Genomic DNA, 12,574 nt, shown 5'->3' with positions numbered 1-12,574 from the left:
ATATTCACAAAAATCGTATTGTGGTCCGATTTGGCTCATATTTGGAACACATAATACATGCAAGAATAAAAAGCGACTTATGAAAAAAAATCGCCGCTAGGTGGCGCAAGGATCGAGATATTCACAAAAATCGTATTTGTGGTCCGACTTGGCTCATGCTTGGAACACATAATGCATACAAGAATAGAAAGCGATCTATCAAAAAAAATCGCCGCTAGGTGGCGCAAGGATCGAGATATTCGCAAAAATCGTATTTGTGGTCCGATTTGGCTCATATTCGGAACACGTAATACATGCAAGAATAGAAACCTGTGAAAAAAATCGCCGCTAGGTGGCGCATGGATGGAGATATTCACAAAAATCGCCGCTAGTTGGCGCATGGATGGAGATATTCACAAAAATCGTATTTGTGGTCCGATTTGGCTCATATTTGGAACACGTAATACATGCGAGAATAGAAAAAGACCTGTGAAAAAAACTCGCCGCTAGGTGGCGCATGGGAAAAATCAGTATGTAGGAAAATGAACCGAGGGAAACCCTGGAATGTGTTTGTATGACATGTGTATCAAATGAAAGGCATTAAAGAGTATTTTATGAGGTAGTGGGCCATAGTTCTATAGGTGGACGTCATTTAGGGATATCGCCATAAAGGTGGATCAGGGTTGACTCTAGAATTTGTTTCTACGATATGGGAATCAAATGAAAGGTGTTAATGTGTATTTTAAAAGGGAGTGGGCCTTAGTTCTATAGGTGGACGCCGTTTCGAAATATCGCCATAAAGGTGAACCAGGGGTGACTCTAGAATGCGTTTGTACAATATGGGTATCAAACGAAAGGTGTTAATGAGTATTTTAAAAGGGAGTGGGCTTTAGTTCTATAGGTGGACGCCGTTTCGAAATATCGCCATAAAGGTGGACCAGGGGTGACTCTAGAATGTGTTTGTACGATATGGGTATCAAATTAAACGTATTAATGAGGGTTTTAAAAGGGAGTGGTGGTAGTTGTATAGGTGGTCGCCTTTTCGAGATATCGCCATAAAGGTGGACCAGGGGTGACTCTAGAATACGTTTGTACAATATGGGTATCAAACGAAAGGTGTTAATGAGTATGTGGGCTTCTTTGTCGGCAGAATTATTCCAACAAATGATGGTTTCTAATGAAACGCTTTATCGCTGCCGAATCAAGGAAACACACTGTATAACTTTATATAAATATTTCTTGATTTTATTCGCGGATGAACCACAGTGTTTGCGATTTAGTTTTTACAAATTTATGATGAATGCGTGCGCTTGTCACGGCCGCTCGAACAAAGAACAAAGTAAGAAGAAGTATAAAACTCATTTTGACATTTATCATTGAATGACATGTGAATCGTCTCGCGAAGTAAAATGACTCTCATTGACTATTGTAAAAAGGCTAGTTAGTAAACCGCCACAAGTATTTTAAAAGGGAGTGGGCCTTAGTTCTATAGGTGGACACATTTTCGAGATATCGCCATAAAGGTGGACCAGGGGTGACCATAGACTTTGTTTGTACGCTGTGGGTATCAAATGAAAGGTGTTAATAAGTATTTTTAAAAGGGAGTGGGCCTTCGTTCTATAGGTGGTCGCCTTTTCGAGATATCGCCATAAAGGTGGACCAGGGGTGACTCTGGAATATGTTTGTACGATATGGGTATCAAATGAAAGGTGTTAATGAGTATTTTAAAAGGGCGTCGGGCTTGGTTCTATAGGTGGACGCCTTTTCGAGATATCGCCATAAAGGTGGACCAGGGGTGACTCTAGAATGTGTTTGTACAATAAGGGTATCAAACGCAAGGTGTCAATGAGTATCTTAAAAGGGAGTGGGCCTTAGTTCTATAGGTGGACGCCGTTTCGAAATATCGCCATAAAGGTGGACCAGGGGTGACTCTAGGATATGTATGTACGATATGGGTATCAAACGCAAGGTGTTAATGAGTATTTTAAAAGGGAGTTGGCCTTAGTTCTATAAGTGGACGCCGTTTCGAAATATCGCCATAAAGGTGGACCAGGGGTGACCCTAGAATGCGTTTGTACAATATGGGTATCAAACGAAAGGTGTTAATGAGTATTTTAAAAGGGAGTGGGCCTTAGTTCTAAAGGTTTCATCCCTTTTATTCGTATTTGGTATAGAATTATGGCATTTTTTTCATTCTTCGTAATATTCGATATCGAAAAAGTGGGCGTGGTCATAGTCGAATTTCGTTCATTTTTTATACCAAGATAAAGTGAGTTCAGATAAGTACGTGAACTAAGTTCATTAAAGATATGTCGACTTTTGCTCAAGTTATCGTGTTATCGGCCATGCGGAAGGACAGGCGGATGACTGTGTATAAAAACTGGGCGTGGCTTCAACCGATTTCGTCCATTTTCACAGAAAACAGTTAACGTCATAAAATCTATGCCCCTACCAAAATTCAAAAGGATTGGTAAATTTTTGTTCGACTTATGGCATTAAAAGTATCCTAGACAAATTAAATGAAAAAGGGCGGAGCCACGCCCATTTTGAAATTTTCTTTTATTTTTGTATTTTGTTGCACCATATCATTACTGGAGTTTAATGTTGACATTATTTACTTATATACTGTAAAGATATTAAATTTTTCGTTAAAATTTTACTTTAAAAAAATTTTTTTTTAAAAGTGGGCGTGGTCCTTCTCCGATTTCGCTAATTTTTATTAGACGTACATATAGTAATAGGAGTAAGGCTCCTGCCAAATTTCATCATGATATCTTCAACGACTGCCAAATTACAGCTTGCAAAAGTTTTAAATTACCTTCTTTTAAAAGTGGGCGGTGCCACGCCCATTGTCCAAATTTTATTAATTTTCTATTCTGCGTCACAAGTTCAACTCAACTACCAAGTTTCATCGCTTTACCTATCTTTGGTAATGAATTATTGCACTTTTTCGGTTTTTCGAAATATTCGATATCGAAAAAGTGGGCGTGGTTATATTCCCATATCGTTCATTTTAAGTAGCGTTCTGAGATGAGTGCTCAGGAACCTGCATGCCAAATTTCATCAAGATACCTCAAAATTTACTCAAGTTAACGTGTTAACGGACGGACGGACGGACGGACATGGCTCAATCAAATTTTTTTTCGATCCTGATGGTTTTGATATATGGAAGTCTATATATATCTCGATTCCTTTATACCTGTACAACCAACCGTTATCCAATCAAACTTAATATACTCTGTGAGCTCTGCTCAACTGAGTATAAACATATTTAGGTTAAACGGTTTTATTGAAAACAATACTTACATGAAGCAATAATAATACGAAAAGTTAGAAAATAATTAGGTATGTCCTAGGTACTAGTCATCACACTCCTTATCAATCTAGGGCGTTTATCAGACAATTAAATAAAAGCGTTGGACGCGTCAAATTTCTATTGATAGTCATATATAAGACCAACTGAGCCCGAATCAAGTTATGCTACGCCTAACATTTTTAGAAATTTCACGCGCCCAACGCTTTTATTTAATTGTCTGATCAACGCCATAGATTGATAAGGAGTATGATGACTAGTACCTAGGACCTACCTAATTATTTTCTAGCTTTTCGTATTATTATTACTTCATGTAAGTATTGTTTTCAATAAAACCGTTTAACTTAAAAAATTTTTAAAATTATTTTATTTAGTTTATACCTGGGTGTTTCTGCTACAGGGTGAAAAGTAAGTTGGTACTAGCTGGTATATTTTCAACTTTATCTAAACATTTATTCGTATGCCGTATTTTATTCTCCTTCATTTCTTTAGGGGTAAGGAAGATGGCTTTTACGATAATTTTGAAGAACAGTAATTTTGTGCTTCATGCTTTTAGTTTTTGTTGTTACGTAAAATTCATTAGAACATAATGTGACCAGTGCAAATTATGAAAATAAAAATTTTAAAATGTCAGCTTTTTATTTCAAGGTTTAGAGGTGCCCCATCGCGATTTTAGTTTTTAAATAAATAGATCAAAATCCATTAGAATAAATTTTTTTTTTTTTTTGCTTAAAATGTTAACCATCTTTTAAATAGCAGTAAATTTGTTTAACTATATTGCTTTTGTTGTTTAGATAACATTGCTAAATACTTTATTTACGGTTATTGTTGGTGTGACCTTGATACTGTTTGTTAAGGCCATAACATGATTATGGTAAGGGTTATTGTCAAGGTTACGATCAGATTATGCTTTAACTAAGTTAAAGTTGCAGTTTCTATTACGTTTCGGATACAGTTACTGTTATAGTCTCTGTTCCTGTTCCTTTATCGTTACAGTCTATGGTTACGGATATGTTTATTGTTGAAGTATGATGATTATTATTGTCACTAACATGGGTGGTATCACCGGTTTGGTCACGGTTATCGGTGTGGTTACGGTTATGGTTCCGTTTATGGTGACGCTTATGGTAACGGTTATGGTTACATTCATTATTACAGTTATGATGATGGTTATGGTTATGGTAATGGTTATAGTTGTGGTAATGGTTATGGTTACGTTTATGGTTATGGCCATGGTTATGTTTATAGTTAAGGAGTTAGGGCTGTGGGTATGGTGATGGTTATGGTTATGGTTATGATTATTGTTGCGCTTGAGGCTATGGTTATGGTTGTGATTTGGGTTACAGTTATGGTCTTGGTGGCGGTTTTGGCTACGGTAAGAGCAATGGTCACGGCTCGGGTTACAGTTATGGTTACTGTTACAGTAATGGTTATCGTTACAGTAATGGTCATCGTTCGGGTTTCCGTTGTAGTTGCAGTTAGGGCTACGAACACGGCTATGGCTACGTACGTATTACAAAAAACAAAAATAAACTGCTAATACTACAAGCCCATAGAGCACCTAGTACTCATACCTTTTTATACTCAGTTGAGCAGAGCTCACAAAATATATTAACTTTGATTGGATAACGGTTGGTTGTACAGGTATAAAGGAATCGAGATAGATATAGACTTCCATATATCAAAATCATCAGTATCGAAAAAAAAATCGATTGAGCCATGTTCGTCCGTCCGTCCGTCTGTCCGTTAACACGATAACTTGAGTAAATTTTGAGGTATCTTGATGAAATTTGGTACGTAGGTTCCTGGGCACTCATCTCAGATCGTTATTTAAAATGAACGATATCGGACAATAACCACCCCCACTTTTTCGATATCGAAAATTTCGAAAAATCGAAAAAGTGCGATAATTCATTATCAAATACGGATTAAGCGATGAAACTTGGTAGGTGAGTTGAACTTATGACGCAGAATAGAAAGCTAGTAAAATTTTGGACAATGGGCGTGGCACCGCCCACTTTTAAAAGAAGGTAATTTAGAAGTTTTGCAAGCTGTAATTTGGCAGTCGGAGAACGACCACGCCCACTTTTAAAAACATTTTTTTTTTTAAATTCAAATTTTAAAAGAAAAGTTAATATCTTTACAGTATATAAGTAAATTATGTCAACATTCAACTCCAGTAATGATATGTTGTAACAATATACAAAAATAAAAGGAAATTTCAAAATGGGCGTGGCTCCGCCCTTTTTCATTTAATTTGTCTAGGATACTTTTAATGCCATAGGTCGAACAAAAATTTACCAATCCTTGTGAAATTTGGTAGAGGCTTAGATTCTAGGACGATAACTGTATTCTGTGAAAATGGGCTAAATCGGTTGAAGCCACGCCCAGTTTTTATACACAGTCGACCGTCTGTCCTTCTGCTCGGCCGTTAACACGATAACTTGAGCAAAAATCGATATATCTTTACTAAACTCAGTTCACGTACTTATCTGAACTCACTTTGTATTGGTGTAAAAAATGGCCGAAATCCGACTATGACCACACCCACTTTTTCGATATCGAGAATTACGAAAAATGAAAAAAATGCCATAATTATATACCAAATACAAAAAAGGGATGAAACATGGTAATTGTCTATTGACGCAAAATATAACTTTAGAAAAAAACTTGGTAAAATGGGTGTGACACCTACCATATTAAGTAGAAGAAAATGAAAGAGTTTTGCAGGGCGAAATCGAAAGCCCTTGGAATCTTGGAATGAACACTGTTCGTGGTATTACATATATAAATAAATTAGCGGTACCCGACAGATGATGTTCTGGATCACCCTGGTCCACATTTTGGTCGATATTTCGAAAACGCCTTCACATATAAAACTAAGGCCACTCCCTTTTAAAACCCCCATTAATACCTTTAATTTGATACCCATGTCGTACAAACACATTCTAGAGTCACCCCTGGTCCACGTTTATGGCGATATCTCGAAAAGGCGTCCACATATAGAACTAAGGCCCACTCCTTTTTAAAATACTCATTAACACCTTTCATTTGATACCCATATCGTACAAAAAAAATTCTAGAGTCACCCCTGACCCACCTTTATGGCGATATCTCGAAAAGGCATCCACCTATAGAACTAAAGCCCACTCAATACTCATTAACACCTTTCATTTGATACCCACATCGTACAAACAAATTCTAGAGTCACACTTGGTCCACCTTTATGGCGATATCTTGAAAAGGCGTCCACCTATAGAATTAAGGCCCACGCTCTTTTAAAATACTCATTAACACCTTTCATTTGATACCCATAGAGTACAAACAAATTCTAGAGTCACCCCTGGTCCATCTTTATAGCGATATCTCGAAAATGCGTCCATCTATAGAACTTAGGCCCACGCCCTTTTAAAATACACATTAACATCTTTCATTTGATACCCATAGAGTACAAACAAATTCTAGAGTCACCCTGGTCCACCTTTATGGCGATATCTCGAAAAGGCGTCCACATATAGAACTAAGGCCCCGCCCTCTTAAAATACTCATTAACACCTTTCATTTGATACCCACATCGTACAAACAAATTCTAGAGTCACCCCTGGTCCATCTTTATGGCGATATCTCGAAAAGGCGTCCATCTATAAAACTTAGGGCCACGCCCTTTTAAAATACTCATTAACACCTTTCATTTGATACCCATAGAGTACAAACAAATTCTAGAGTCACCCCTGGTCCACCTTTATGGCGATATCTCGAAAAGGCGTCCACATATAGAACTAAGGCCCCCGCCCTCTTAAAATACTCATTATCACCTTTCATTTGGTACCCACATCGTACAAACAAATTCTAGGGTCACCCCTGGTCCATCTTTATGGCGATATCTCAAAAAGGCGTCCATCTATAGAACTTAGGCCTACGCCGTTTAAAATACTCATTAACACCTTTCATTTGATACCCATAGAGTACAAACAAATACTAGAGTCACCCCTGGTCCACCTTTATGGCGATATCTCGAAAAGGCGTCCACATATAGAACTAAGGCCCCGCCCTCTTAAAATACTCATTAACACCTTTCATTTGATACCCACATCGTACAAACAAATTCTAGAGTCACCCCTGGTCCATCTTTATGGCGATATCTCGAAAAGGCGTCCATCTATAAAACTTAGGGCCACGCCCTTTTAAAATACTCATTAACACCTTTCATTTGATACCCATAGAGTACAAACAAATTCTAGAGTCACCCCTGGTCCACCTTTATGGCGATATCTCGAAAAGGCGTCCACATCTAGAACTAAGGCCCCCGCCCTCTTAAAATACTCATTAACACCTTTCATTTGGTACGCACATCGTACAAACAAATTCTAGAGTCAGGCCAGGTCCACCTTTATGGCTATATCCCTAAATGGGGTCCATCTATAGAGCTATGGCCCACTTTCTCTTAAAATACTCTTTAATACCTTCCAGTTGATACAGATGTCATACAAACACATTCCAGGGTTACCCTAGGTTCTTTTTACAACATGGTGATTTTCCCTTACTTTGTCTCCACAGCTCTCAACTGAGTATGTAATGTTCGGTTACACCCGAACTTAACCTTCCTTACTTGTTTTGTGTGTATTTGTATCTTTTAGTCAGACAACCCGGGCCAACAGACGTTACTTAATTCGTGATTAACAAAATTTCTCGAACAGAGTGGTATTCGTAGTATCAAGGTATGTATAGCTACGACGAGGTCCTTGAAAATAATGTTCTGCAAACACCTCGCATTCTATAACTTAGCTCTGTTTTCTTCCATTAAAGATTTGTAGACCATTACATTGTTTTAAAGTCTTATTTGAAATTCCTTTTTAAGTCGAAGCATCAGTTAAATTAAATATAAGATCGCGGGTTCGAATCGAGCTCAAGGCCTAACAATAATTTTTTATCATTATTATTGTCATGATAAATTTTTTCTTAATTGAAAAATTTTTTTTAAATTAGAATAGAAGAAAGAAAAAATTTGGACAACTGCCAAAGCTCGTTGTATAGATCCATTTCGGGAACTGCTAAATTCCTTCATCGGCAACGTTTAGGCGCCGCTGCTATAACCATTCAGCCACCACAGCGGTTTTTTGTTTGTCTTCATTAATCCTACTTCCATTCTGGTTCGTGCCAATTGATATTCACAACACTGCGACATCTGTTGCAGAATAGCTGTGAAAATTGGACTAAAAAATTATTGTTAGGCCTTGAGCTCGATTCGAACCCGCGATCTTAAAATCAGTAGGCCGATATAACAACAAAAATTGTAAATTAAATATATTTTCATCACAAATAAATAAGTATTCAGTACACCGTACGCAACGTTTGGCCTATAGAAATATAAGCATCTAAATTGAGCACTCATAATAATGATGTTTATTGCCTTGCTGGGCATTTCAAGCCCACCTTCATATAGGTCGATGGTCAATTTTTTGCATCGGCTATGCCTACGGGTGGTACAACTCAACCAGCAAAAGAATAAAAGCGCCCCTACATTGGCTTTTACACGTAGTTGTTCACTTTTTATACTCAGTTGAGCAGAGCTCACAGAGTATATTAAGTTTGATTGGATAACGGTTGATTGTACAGGTATAAAGGAATCGAGATAGATATAGACTTCCATATATCAAAATCATCAGGATCGAAAAAAAATTTGATTGAGCCATGTCCGTCCGTCCGTTAACACGATAACTTGAGTAAATTTTGAGGTATTTTGATGAAATTTGGTGTGTAGGTTACTGAGCACTCATATCAGATCGCTATTTAAAATGAACGATATCGGACTAGAACCACACCCACTTTTTCGATATCGAAAATTTCGAAAAACCGAAAAAGTGCGATAATTCATTACCAAAGACAGGTAAAGCGATGAAACTTGGTAGGAGGGTTGAAATTATGACGCAGAATAAAAAATTAGTAAAATTTTGGACAATGGGCGTGGCACCGCCCACTTTTAAAAGAAGGTAATTTAAAAATTTTGCAAGCTGTAATTTGGCAGTCGTTGAAGATATCATGATGAAATTTGGCAGGAACGTTACTCCTATTACTGTATGTACGCTTAAGAAAAATAAGCAAAATCGGAGAAGGACCACGTCCACTTTTAAAAAAAAATTGTTTAAAGTAAAATTTTAACAAAAAATTTAATATCTTTACAGTATATAAGTAAATTATGTCAACATTCAACTCCAGTAATGATATGGTGCAACAAAATACAAAAATAAAAGAAAATTTCAAAATGGGAGTGGCTCCGCCCTTTTTCATTTAATTTGTCTAGGATACTTTTAATGCCATAAGTCGAACAAACATTTACCAATCCTTTTGAAATTTGGTAGGAGCATAGATTTTATGACGCTAACTGTTTTCTGTGAAAATGGGCGAAATCGGTTGAAGCCACGCCCAGTTTTTATACACAGTCGTCCGTCTGTCCTGCCGCATGGCCCATAACACGATAACTTGAGCAAAAATCGACATATCTTTACTGAACTTAGTTCACGTACTTAACTGAACTCATTTTATCTTGGTATAAAAATGAACGAAATCCGACTATGACCACGCCCACTTCTTCGATATCGAAAATTACGAAAAATGCCATACTTCTATACCAAATACGAAAAAAGGGATGAAACATGGTAATTGGATTGGTTTATTGACGCGAAATATAACTTTAGAAATAACTTTCTAAAATGGTTGTGACACCTACCATATTAAGTAGGTCACCCTGGTCCACATTTTGGTCGATATCTGGAAATCGCCTTCACATATACAACTACCCCCACTCCGTTTTAAAACTCTCATTAATAACTTGAATTTGATACCCATATCGTACAAACAAATTCTACGGTCACCCTGGTCCACCTTTATGGCGATATCTCGAAACGGCGTCCACCTATGGAACTAAGGATCACTTCCTTTAAAAAGCTCATTAACACCTTTCTTTTGATAACCATATCGTGCAAATAAATTCTAGAGTCAACCCTGATCCACCTTTATGGCGATATCCCTAAATGGCGTCCACCTATAGAACTATGGCCCACTCCCTCATAAAATACTCTTTAGTGTCTTTCATTTGATAGACATGTCCTACAAACACATTCCAGGGTTCACTTCGGTTCATTTGCCTACATGGTTATTTTCCCTTATATTGTCACCATAGCTCTCAACTGAGTATGTAATGTTCGGTTACACCCGAACTTAACCTTCTTTACTTGTTTTTATTGCAGCATGGCAAAGTGACACAGCAGCATTTAGTGTTCCATAAAAAAGGTGTTATTCGCAGTTAAAGTGCACTTCAGTGGCAACATAAAAAGCCTGAAAGTGAGCTGTCAGTCGTAGATTGTATTAGGTTTGGTGTATACTGTGAGGTCGTTCGAGAGCAGAGAATGGCAGTGCGTATACGTAACATTTTTTGAATACATAGTTTCGTTTGGTAATATAGAAGAAGAAGAAGATTAATCAATTATCTAGGTCCAAATTGTTCCCTATAGTGTATTTGGGGTTTTCATTAAGTAACCTGATACGCATCATCATCATCATTTTTCGGATTCAAAGGGGAAATTGTTCCCGAGATGGTCGGGCTAGTAGCTTAATGGTGCTTTTTATAGGAACGTGCCGGATCTATATCCTGCAAATGACCATTAGCATCGATAGCACTCCACAAAACCTGCGCGGAGTGTCCTTATCGCTACAACAACAACTTCATTATTATTTGGCACTTACCCGCTTAAGCGATTACGGCCGTTTCGTAAAAAGTCACAACAGCTATCCCTGTTTCGCGATAACGGTCACAAATTGGGAACAACAAGAGAAGTCAACTCTTCCTCCATCTGATTTTCTCAACTCAGTGGAGGCTCCCCCTGCAAACAAAACATTCGCATGACATAACCTAGCCAGCGAAGCCTTTAGGTGTTTATTCATTGAACTACCGTAATATTTGCATAAAGCTCATAGAGTTTATCATTAAACCTACTTCTATACTCGCCGTCGATAGCGTAATTTTTGTTTGTCGAGAGAAGATTTTAATTTTCAATTGCATACTCAGTCCAAAGCAGTGATAGATGGCAAGAGTTATTCGCGGTTTGATTTCTAAGCAGACATTGTTTTTGCTTTCATCATTTTTTCCCCAAAAAACAAAACCATTCACAGTCTTGAATTTATATAAGTCAACACTGACGTTCCTGGAAGGGAGCAAACCCGCCGATTCTTTACAGCAAGCGCTTCGTCTTTTTCTAATTTACCGCATTTTTAATTCTTTATCTAATCCAGAGAAGGCAGAACGCACAGCACGTTTGTTAGGGCCAATAATATCAATATCATCAACATACGCCAGAAATTGTACGCTTTTATTAAAGATTGTACCATCACGGATTAATTCTGCTGTTATAATTATCTGCTCCAGCATTTTCTTAAAGAAACCGAAAGGAAATCGCCTATTCTGAATCCCTCGCAGAGGGTATTTTCAATCCTTAAGGAGCAAGTGGTGTTGCTCAACGTCATTTAGCAGAGCCCTATTAACTTTGCAGGGAACTTAAATTCTGACATAGCAGCATACAAACAGCTTCTTTTCGCACTGTCAAATGCTGCTTAGAAGTCGACGAAAAGATGGTGGGTGTCAAATTTCTTGTCGTGTGTCTTCTTCAGGATCATTCGCATCGCAAAGAACCGGTCGATAGTCCAGACAGGTCCAAAGATGCACTGAAAAGGTTCAATCAATTTATTGACTATGGTCGCTAGGTAGAACCTTAAACGCAATATCAAGCAGGTTGTTTCCGCGGTTTGTGTAATCGCTTTTCTTGTGGACTGGGCAGATCACACTTAAATTCCAATCTGAAGGCATGTGCTCATCCGACCATATTTTGCTTTCTTCAAACCTTATAAGTAGGCGTACGTAAATATCCCAATGATTTTGGACAATTTAGTTTATGTAAAAGTAGTAAATTACTGATTAGTCTCCAAATAAAACAAGCGACAGTTCCATTCAAATTTAGGTTCTGTTTCTGTGATATGTGGGGTAAATATTCCCAAGAGGGTTGTGGCTTTCTGCGTCCAAGGACGTCCCCTGGTTCACACCTGGGCGTACCTCAGCTACCTACCGCTCCAAACCATTTTTGCAAGCTGCGTAGCGCGGATAGAAACAATGCAAAGCACCAGCCCTTGCCCCGTGTCGCTCTCTGGCTCTGGCTCACGCACTCACGTAAGAGGATACCTTCAATTCCTGCGCCCCCCCCCCCCCCCTCCCAACACCACGTGCTCGGAATG

General features: G+C 38.0%; 1 protein-coding gene across 1 annotated transcript in view; it reads right to left on the bottom strand.

Annotated features, from left to right (window-relative positions):
- Positions 1-12,574, bottom strand: part of LOC137251176 (uncharacterized) — a 240,619-nt gene that overhangs the window by 137,096 nt on the left and 90,949 nt on the right. The window lies entirely within an intron of this gene.

Source organism: Eurosta solidaginis, chromosome 4, assembly GCF_040869045.1.
Source record: "Eurosta solidaginis isolate ZX-2024a chromosome 4, ASM4086904v1, whole genome shotgun sequence".
Lineage (NCBI taxonomy): Eukaryota > Metazoa > Arthropoda > Insecta > Diptera > Tephritidae > Eurosta > Eurosta solidaginis.
The sequence above is the reverse complement of the archived record's forward strand: the minus strand, read 5'-3'. Positions and strand labels throughout refer to the sequence as shown.